The sequence below is a fragment of the Bubalus kerabau genome, chromosome 16 (assembly GCF_029407905.1).
Source record: "Bubalus kerabau isolate K-KA32 ecotype Philippines breed swamp buffalo chromosome 16, PCC_UOA_SB_1v2, whole genome shotgun sequence".
Lineage (NCBI taxonomy): Eukaryota > Metazoa > Chordata > Mammalia > Artiodactyla > Bovidae > Bubalus > Bubalus kerabau.
Genome location: NC_073639.1, coordinates 22925334 through 22934368, shown reverse-complemented (window position 1 = coordinate 22934368; position 9035 = coordinate 22925334). Strand labels below are relative to the sequence as shown.

The 9035-nt window shown below is 38.3% G+C and overlaps 1 pseudogene; it reads right to left on the bottom strand.

The window, feature by feature from the left end:
• Nucleotides 1-302: 302 nt before the first annotated feature.
• On the bottom strand, nt 303-7132 carry LOC129630321 (60S ribosomal protein L32-like; annotated as a pseudogene).
• Nucleotides 7133-9035: the final 1903 nt, after the last annotated feature.

Here is a 9035-nt window from a genome sequence, read left to right as displayed (position 1 = left end):
TTATGAGCGGAACACACTATAAGTATACTGTTAACAAGAGTGACACGGTTTCCAAAAATGTGCAGGAAGGTTCAAAGGCATTCAAACTGCTTTGTTTCCAAAGCCAGTATAACTGTTTCACTGATGGGCGCTGGAGCTCCCAGCTCCAGCCTGTACAGAGCCCAACAGCTCAACCCCATATGTGTTTGGCACACTGATGCTGTAAAACACTGCCGCTGAATGTTTTGTTTTGTTTTGTTTGTTATTGTTTTGTCTGAGTTTTACAGCTTTATTAACACAAACAAAATGTGCAAAGGAGCTGTCTATTCATTTTCTTAGCTGCACAGTCTGGCGTTGGGATTGGTGACTCCAGTGAACAGTTGGGCTGCCCTTTCCACAGTGGCTCTGTGGGTCTTGGAGGAGACGTTGTGAGCAGTCTCAGCGCAGTGACATGTGTTGCACATCAGTAGCACTTCAAGCTCCTTGATGTTGTGGACCAGGAACTTGTGGAAGCTGCTGGGCAGCATGTGCTTTGTTTTCTAGCTGCTCAGGTAACTGATGTTGGGCATCACTGAATCTCCTGTGCACCCCATTGTCAATGCCTCTTGGTTTCCTCCAGTTCTGCTTAAATGTGCACATATAGGTCTGACAGGTGTCAGATGAACTTTGTGGCCCTCTTTTTGATGATCATTGGACTTCATGAAGGGTCTGAGAGCAGCCAAGATGCGGAGTTGGAGATGGCTGCCAACTTCACAGGCATCAGCCAAGGAAGAGAAGTTGCTAGAGTTTTATATTTCCTTTAAATAAACTTGTCCAGTTACTTACTGCTACATAACAAACCACCGTAAAACACACCAGGTTAAAGCAACAAATAAAACTTATTTGAGGGACTTCCCTGGAGGTCCAGTGGTTAAGACTCTGCACTTCCAATGCAGGGGGTGCAGGTTCAATTCTGCAGGGAGCTAAGCTCCACAGCCTCTGGACCAAAAAACCAAAACAGAAACAATATTGCAACAAATTCAGTGAAGACTTTAAAAATGGTCCACACCAAAAAAATCTAAAAAGGAAAAACTTATTTTGGCTCATGAATCTGCAACCTCAGCAGTGCTCAGCAGGGATGGCTCATCTCCTCCCACTCAGCTCCATATGATTGGATGCATCTCTTTATCTCCATCACGTGGTCTTTACATTATGGCAACTTCAAGGTGCCCAGACTTTTCATATGTGGGCTCCAGGCTTCCCAGGCATCTCTCCCAGGAAAAAGAGCCAGGTGGAAACCGGGTTGCCCTTCACTGCCTTGCCTCGGAAGTCATACAGCCTTGCTTCTGCCAGGTTCTATTAATCCCGGCCAGCAGTTTCAAGCCAGCCCAGGCTGAAGGAGAGGGGGAAAGAGACTCCACCTCTTGAGTGGCAGTGAAGAGGTTTTGCAAAATCAGGTGGGTTGGAAAATACGGCTCCTATGATTTTTCAATGCAGTCTAGTATATGAACCTACAGGAAGAATCTGTTTCAGAATCTATACCAGGAAATAATGTGATGTTAACCAAGCAAGTGTTGGCTGAACTCATCAAGCTATGTATCTTGTTTCTCTTTCTTTCCATTAGCTTCCAGAAAAGTCAGTGACAAATGCGTTGCCTTCCTCTAGTCAGATCCCTCAGTAAACTCCATATTTAATAACTTACCTTGTCTTCATTTTATTTTTCTACCATTAGTTTCCCTCTGCTCCAATTTTCTCACTTTTAAAATGCCCTGTTTGTGTGTGTGTGTGTGTTGCTAAGCTGTCTTAAGGTGAGAAATGAATTTTAAAATACTCTAAGAAACCAGAGAACAAACAATAGGAAATACATCCAGTTAAAAAAAAAAAAAAACCAAGAGAGTTCAGTTCAGTTCAGTCACTCAGTCATGTCTCACTCTTTGCAACCCCGTGAACCACAGCATGCCAGGACTCCCTGTCCATCACCAACTCCCGGAGTTCACTCAAACTCATGTCCATCAAGTCGGTGATGCCATCCAACCGTCTCATCCTCTGTCGTCCCCTTCTCCTCCTGCCCTCAATCTTTCCCAGCATCAGGGTCTTTTCAAATGAGTCAGCTCTTCGCATCAGGTGGCCAAAGTACCGGAGTTTCAGCCTCAGCATCAGTCCTACCAATGAATACCCAGGACTGATCTGCTTTAGGATGGACTGGTTGGATCTCCTTGCAGTCCAAGGGACTTTCCAGAATCTTCTCCAGCACCACACCTCACTAATAAAGAAGTGCATATTAAAACAAAGCACCGTTTTTTTTTATTCATAATTTAATCTGGATCCTAACTCAAGGCTTAGTCCTTCACTGGTGAATTTTCAAAACAATTTTCTTCCCTTTTGGCAGGGATGCAGGCTGGCGCATGAATAATGACATCAGCACTGCGCCTGGGAGAGCTGTAAACCTACACAGTTGTTTTCACAAAACAATTTGGTGACATTTATTAAATGTCATAAGCTCTGATCTAGGAAGATTTCTTCTAAGGTCTAAAATAAGGAAATAATCCAAATTCTGGGAAATCTGTATTACATATTAGGATATATGTATTTCCTATACACACTGGAATACCATCTCAGCTTATTTTTTTTAACCTGTGATTAAAGATATATATATACTTTAATTTTAGGTGCACAGTCTGTGGCATTAAGAAAATTCGCACTGTCATGCAACCATTACCACTATTCATATCCAGGACTTTTTCATCATTGTCAACATAAGCTCTGTACCCTTTAAACAATAACTCCCCATTCCCTTCTCATCAAGAGTGGTTAGCTCCTGGTAACCACTATTCTATTTTCTGTCTCTAGTCAAGGCTATGGTTTTTCCTGTGGTCATGTATGGATGTGAGAGTTGGACTGTGAAGAAGGCTGAGCGCTGAAGAATTGATGCCTTTGAACTGTGGTGTTGGAGAAGACTCTTGAAAGTCCCTTGGACTGCAAGGAGATCCAACCAGTCCATTCTGAAGGAGATCAGCCCTGGGATTTCTTTGGAAGGAATGATGCTGAAGCTGAAGCTCCAGTACTTTGGCCACCTTATGCGAAGAGTTGACTCATTGGAACAGACTCTGATGCTGGGAGGGATTGGGGGCAGGAGGAGAAGGGGATGACAGAGGATGAGATGGCTGGATGGCATCACTGACTCAATGGACGTGAGTCTGGGTGAACTCCGGAAGTTGGTGGTGGACAGGGAGGCCTGGCGTGCTGCGATTCATGGGGTCGCAAAGAGTCAGACACGACTGAGCAACTGAACTGAACTGAACTGAACTGATGCACTTTACATAAGTGGAATCATATTTATCCTTTTGTGTCCAGCTTATTTTATTTAGCATAATATTTCAGGTTTGTTCATACTGTATCCAGCATCAGAATGCATATAATATATATCATATATATGTCACATTTTGTTAATCCATTTATTCATTCATGGGCATTTTTATTGTTTCCATCTTTTGGTTATTGCAAACAACGCTACTGTGAATGCTGGTGTACAAGTATCTGTCTGAGTACCTGCTTTTAATTCTTTGGTGCACATATCTAGAAGTGAAATTGCTTCTAACCTATATGAATGAAAAATTAGAAGCAATCATCAGGCACAAAAAATAAGGGAACTGCTAACTAAATTATGGCATGCGCCCTTGATATCGTGTCTCCTTTTACAATGAGGGCTCTAGAGGCCTCACAGGCTGCCTACCCAGGCCTCTTGTTCTGCACGCCTTGCGCTGCCTCCATCACAGCACCTGCCCTGCCATGCTGATTGTTTCCGCTGCAAGAGCTCTGTCAGGATACGGATTATGTCTTCCATCTCTGGCCTCAACTCCTTAATAGCTGGCACATAATATGAGCTTGATAAGCATTGATTAGGTGAACGAGAGATTAGCTGGAAATAGGACAGTCAAAAATCACCTCATAATAAATTTGATTCAAATGACTGTCAACTAACTGTGAAAACTTTATCAAGGACATGAACCTAGACTCTAATTTGGGGAATACAAAGTGAAGATTCTATAATGGATAGGAAAGTCTTGTGATTATATCTAGTAATTCGGGGCACGAAAATCGGTTCCTTTACTTGAGTATTTAATATACAGAGAGAGAGTAAGATTCTTGAAAGATCTGGAATCTTTCAGGAGGGTCCAGTGAATCTTTCTTACATGGAAGCATTCACACTTACACATTACTCTTTCCCTTCTAGTCCAATGAGTGTGCATACAAATATACATGCCTGTATTTTGAGATAATAAATATGTCCAATATTCTAAAATGCCAGAGCTGATAAATATTTAATAGCCGTAATATATCTAACCCACTCCTAAGTCTGAAGAAATAAGTTGGTCTTTAGCAATACACATCAGTAATCCCAAATCTAACTCACTCTAGATCTTCCCTCTTTTCATTTAATAATGTATTCTCTTGAGAGTTGAGTCAGACCTTTATTCCTCTGAGAAGTCTTCCCTGACACCCTTTCCTGGAGCACATCCATCACTCTCTCCTTCCTTGCACTGCTTTACTTGCTCTTCATGTCATTGATTGCCATCAGACATGCCACTTGTTTAATGTTTCCTTTGTTTATTTTTCTCTCCCTCATTTTAGAAGGTACATTCCTTGAAGGCAAAAGCTTTTATCCACCCAGCACCTAAGCAATACCTAGAATATAATATCAATTCAATAAACATTTATGAAATGACTGTACACAGAAAAAGCAACATTTCATTAAAAATTCAGGACCTATAGAAGAGATCATAGGCAAAACATTCTCTGACATAAATTGTACCAATGTTTTCTTAGGTCAGGCTCCCAAGGCAATAGAAACAATGACAAAAATAAACAAATGGGACCTAATCAAAGTTACAAGCTTTTGTATAGGAAAAGAAACCATAAATAGAAAGACAACCTACAAAATGCAAGAAAATATTTGCCAACAATGCAACAAACAAGGGCTTAATTTCCAAAATATACAAACAGCTCATACAACTCAACAACAAAAAAATAAACAACTTGATCAAAAAATGGGCAGAGGACCTAAATAGACATTTCTCTAAAGAAGAAATACAAATGGCCAATAGGCACATAAAAAAGATGCTCAACATCACTAATTATTAGAGAAATGCAAATCAAAACTACAGTGAAATATCACCTCACACTGGTCAGAATGGCCATCAGTAAAAACTCTACAGGCAACAAAGGCTGGAAAGGATGTGGAGAAAAGGAAACCCTCTTACACTGTTGGTGAGAATATAAATGGGTGCAACCAACATGGAAAACAGTATGGAAGTTTCTCGGAAAACTAAAAAGAGAATTACCATATGATCCAGCAATCCCACTCCTGGGCATATATACAGACAAAACTCTAAAAAGACACATGCAACCCCTATGTTCATATCAGCACTATTCACAATAACCAAGACATGTAAACAACGTAGATGTCCACTGATAGATAAACTGATAAATAAGATGTGTACATATTTACAATGGAATACTGCTGCTGCTGCTAAGTCACTTCAGTCATGTCCGACTCTGTGTGACCCCATAGACGGCAGCCCACCAGGCTCCCCCGTCCCTGGGATTCTCCAGGCAAGAACACTGGAGTGGGTTGCCATTACAATGGAATACTACTCAACCATAAAAAAGAACAAAATTATGACATTTACAACAACATGGATGCAACCAGAGATTATCATGCTAAGTAAATAAGTCAGAAAGAGAAAGACAAACACCATACGCTATCACTTATATGTGGCATCTAAAATGCGACACAAATGGACCTATCTATGAAACAGAAAGAGTCATGGATATAGAGAACAGATTTGTGGTTGCCAATGGGGAAGGGGTTGGGCAGAGATGGAGTACAAGCTTAGGTTAGCAGATTTAAGCTACTATACATGAAACGGATAAACAACAAGGTCCTACTGTATAGCACAGAGAACTATATTATTAATAAATATCCTATGATAAATCATAATGGGAAAGAATATTTTAAAAGAATGTATTTATGTGTATAACTGAATCACTTTAATATAGAGCAGAAATTAACACAACATTGTAAATCAACTATACTTCAACTATACTTCAATAAAAAATAAAAGTTACCATTTTGGGAAAAAAATTCAGGACCTCAGTTATATGTATATACAACATTGTATATATATATATACTATATATATAACCACGCACCAAGATTACATGTAAACACCTCAAAAGTAACAATGACATCAAAACTGTAACACTGGTAAAATTGTGACTGATTTTTTTCTGTATTCTAAATGTTCTAAGGTAACTGCATTACTTCTGTTGTGGGCTATCTGTCTTGGTAGGGTGGGGCCAAGATGAGAGTCTGCTACCAAGAATCTTCATATTGGTACTTCAGTGAAATCATACTTCTCCAGAATCCTTTCTCTCAAATTTACAAGCTCAACTAATTGATCCTTTTCATAATCAGAGAGTAAGCAGACCATTCTTCAATGGATACACTCAAATTAACCCTGCATACAAATGACTAGTATATAAATCTAAATGTAAACAATGTCTTTAAAGCAAGAAATTTAACTGCCAAAGGGACCTCGAGTTGTACCCTGTTAACTTAGTGATCATAGAATTAAATCAGCACCTCTTGTCTTTAAGTCCTGATGTTTAATGGGATTGATTGTTGTGGGGACTTTCAGCTGTGTCACTTCAAAAAAGCTGTTCTTGTCCCCAGAGAGATGAAGTCCACAGGCCAGGAGAACTTCTCTTGGGCACAGCTGGGATGTTAGGGCAAGTCAACTTCCATAACTTTGCAGACTTCCATTACTGATCATCTACTTTCTTTTCTGACTGACCTGTTTTTTCTTATAATGTATTAATTCAACTTAATTCATAACTTTTGACATGCTAAAAGAGGCAGTTTTGTATTGCACTTCCTGCTTCTGGATTTGAGCAATATTTATATTTGAGTCCTGATTTGCATATATTCTAATGTTATTATTATGCTTCGATTTTACAGATAATTCTCAGAGACCTCTGGAGGAGGAAAATGGCACCCCACTCCAGTATTCTTGCCAGGAGAAACCCATGGACAGAGGAGGCTGGTGGGCTACAGTCCACGGGGTCACAAAGAGTTAGACACGACTAAAACAACTTACCACACACAGACCATCTCGCCAAATTTGAGAAGGCTGAAATTTCTGAAGACCAAGTGGGAACAAATATATAGAAATAGTGCTTTGTAATTGTTTCTACCATCCCAAGTTTTACCAAGGTAGATGTGACCTGGAAAATAATGTTTACACACCTAAAAATTAAGTTTCAATGGGCTAGAATCCTTTCACTTACAGAAAGTGATTCATTGCCCAGTGAGAGAAGATCATGTAGTTAGTCACTATGATTCCTAGTAAAATCAAGCTATATACAACTTTAAAAAAGGGTTATGAATTTGCAAAAAAAATTTTAATGCCAAAGAGTAAAAACAGCATTATAAATACCCATCTCCACCACCCAAAATAAACATTAAATATTTTGTCCTATATGCTCCAGACCTTAATCTTCTAATAAATAAAGCATCACAGTCAAGGAAACTGTCCCCCACATTCCCTTCTCCATCCTCATTCCATCCCAAGAGGAAGTAATGGATGCAATTTTTGAATATATAATAAATAATGAAGCACACTGTTTATTAATATAAAAATACATGTACCACAATGTTCACAGCAGCATTACTGACAATAGCCAAGATATGGAAGCAACCAAGTGTCCATTGACAGATGAGGGGATAAAGAAAATATGGTATATATTTTCATACATACATACAATGGAATATTACTCAGCCATTAAAAAGAATGAAACTTTACCATTTACATACATAAAACAGAATATTACTCAGCCATAAAAAAGAATGAAATTTTACCATTTACAGCAACATGGTTGAACTTGGAAGGTATTATGCTCATTGAAATAAGTCAGACAGAGAAAGACAAATACTATATGTATCACTAATGTGTGGAATCTAAAAATACAACAAACTATTAAATACAGCAAGAAAGAAACAAACTCTCCAGTGGTTAAAAAAAGGAGGGGCTGGCAGGATTGGGATAGGGGATTAAGAGGTACAAACTACTATGTATAAAATAAATAAGATACAAGGATATATTGTACAGCATAGGGAATATAGCCAATATTTTATAATAATTACAAATAGAGTATAAACTTTAAAAATTATGAATCACTATCTTGTATACCTAAAATTTGTACAATTCTATAAATAAACTATGCCTCAATAATAAATAAACAGTAGATAAAATAATAAGCAAAAGTATAAAGACAAGGAATGGCTATATCAAGGTAAATTTTTAATACAAAAGATAGGAAGATAATATTTTACTCTCCTTACAACTGCTGTAAGCTGAAACAAACCTGATTTCTTTCAAATTAAAGAAAAAGTCATTAAGAATAGCAAAATACTTTACTGAAAAGTATAACACAGCCATAATCTCACTCTTCCCTTTCAGCTGAGTGTGAGAAAATGATAGGAGAAAGTTGAGAGCTGGGAACCAGAGATAAGATAGTGTTTGCTCCTTCCAGCAATTCTTCCTTTTTAGAAACTGAAGGAGGAGGAGACTAGGAGAGACTACAGTGATTTCTGATCAGCGAGTAGCCGGAGGTGTCATGATGCCAGCCAAGCCTAAAGGATAAAAACCCATGTCTGGGCACAGCTTTTGATTCCAAGCTAAGAAATTTAAGGTAAACTACAAAAAGCATTCTAATCATGGGCTACAAGTGTTTGTTTACAATAAATAAATAAATCTAAAATTAGTTTTAAAGTTACCCAATTTTTCCCCTAATTTTTCCATAGTTTTGTCTGCCTTAAAAGTGACTATAAAGTGTTAAGTATACAAGTCATTAAAGGTATTTCAATGAGGTTTTCAACTGAAAAGAAAAATAATGTACAAATTGGGGCTCACATATCAGGGTCAGATTTCTAATCAAACAAGAAGATTAAACCTTTTATTTATTGCTGATTCTTACTAAAATCCAACTAATTATAACATTGTGTGTGTGCTCAG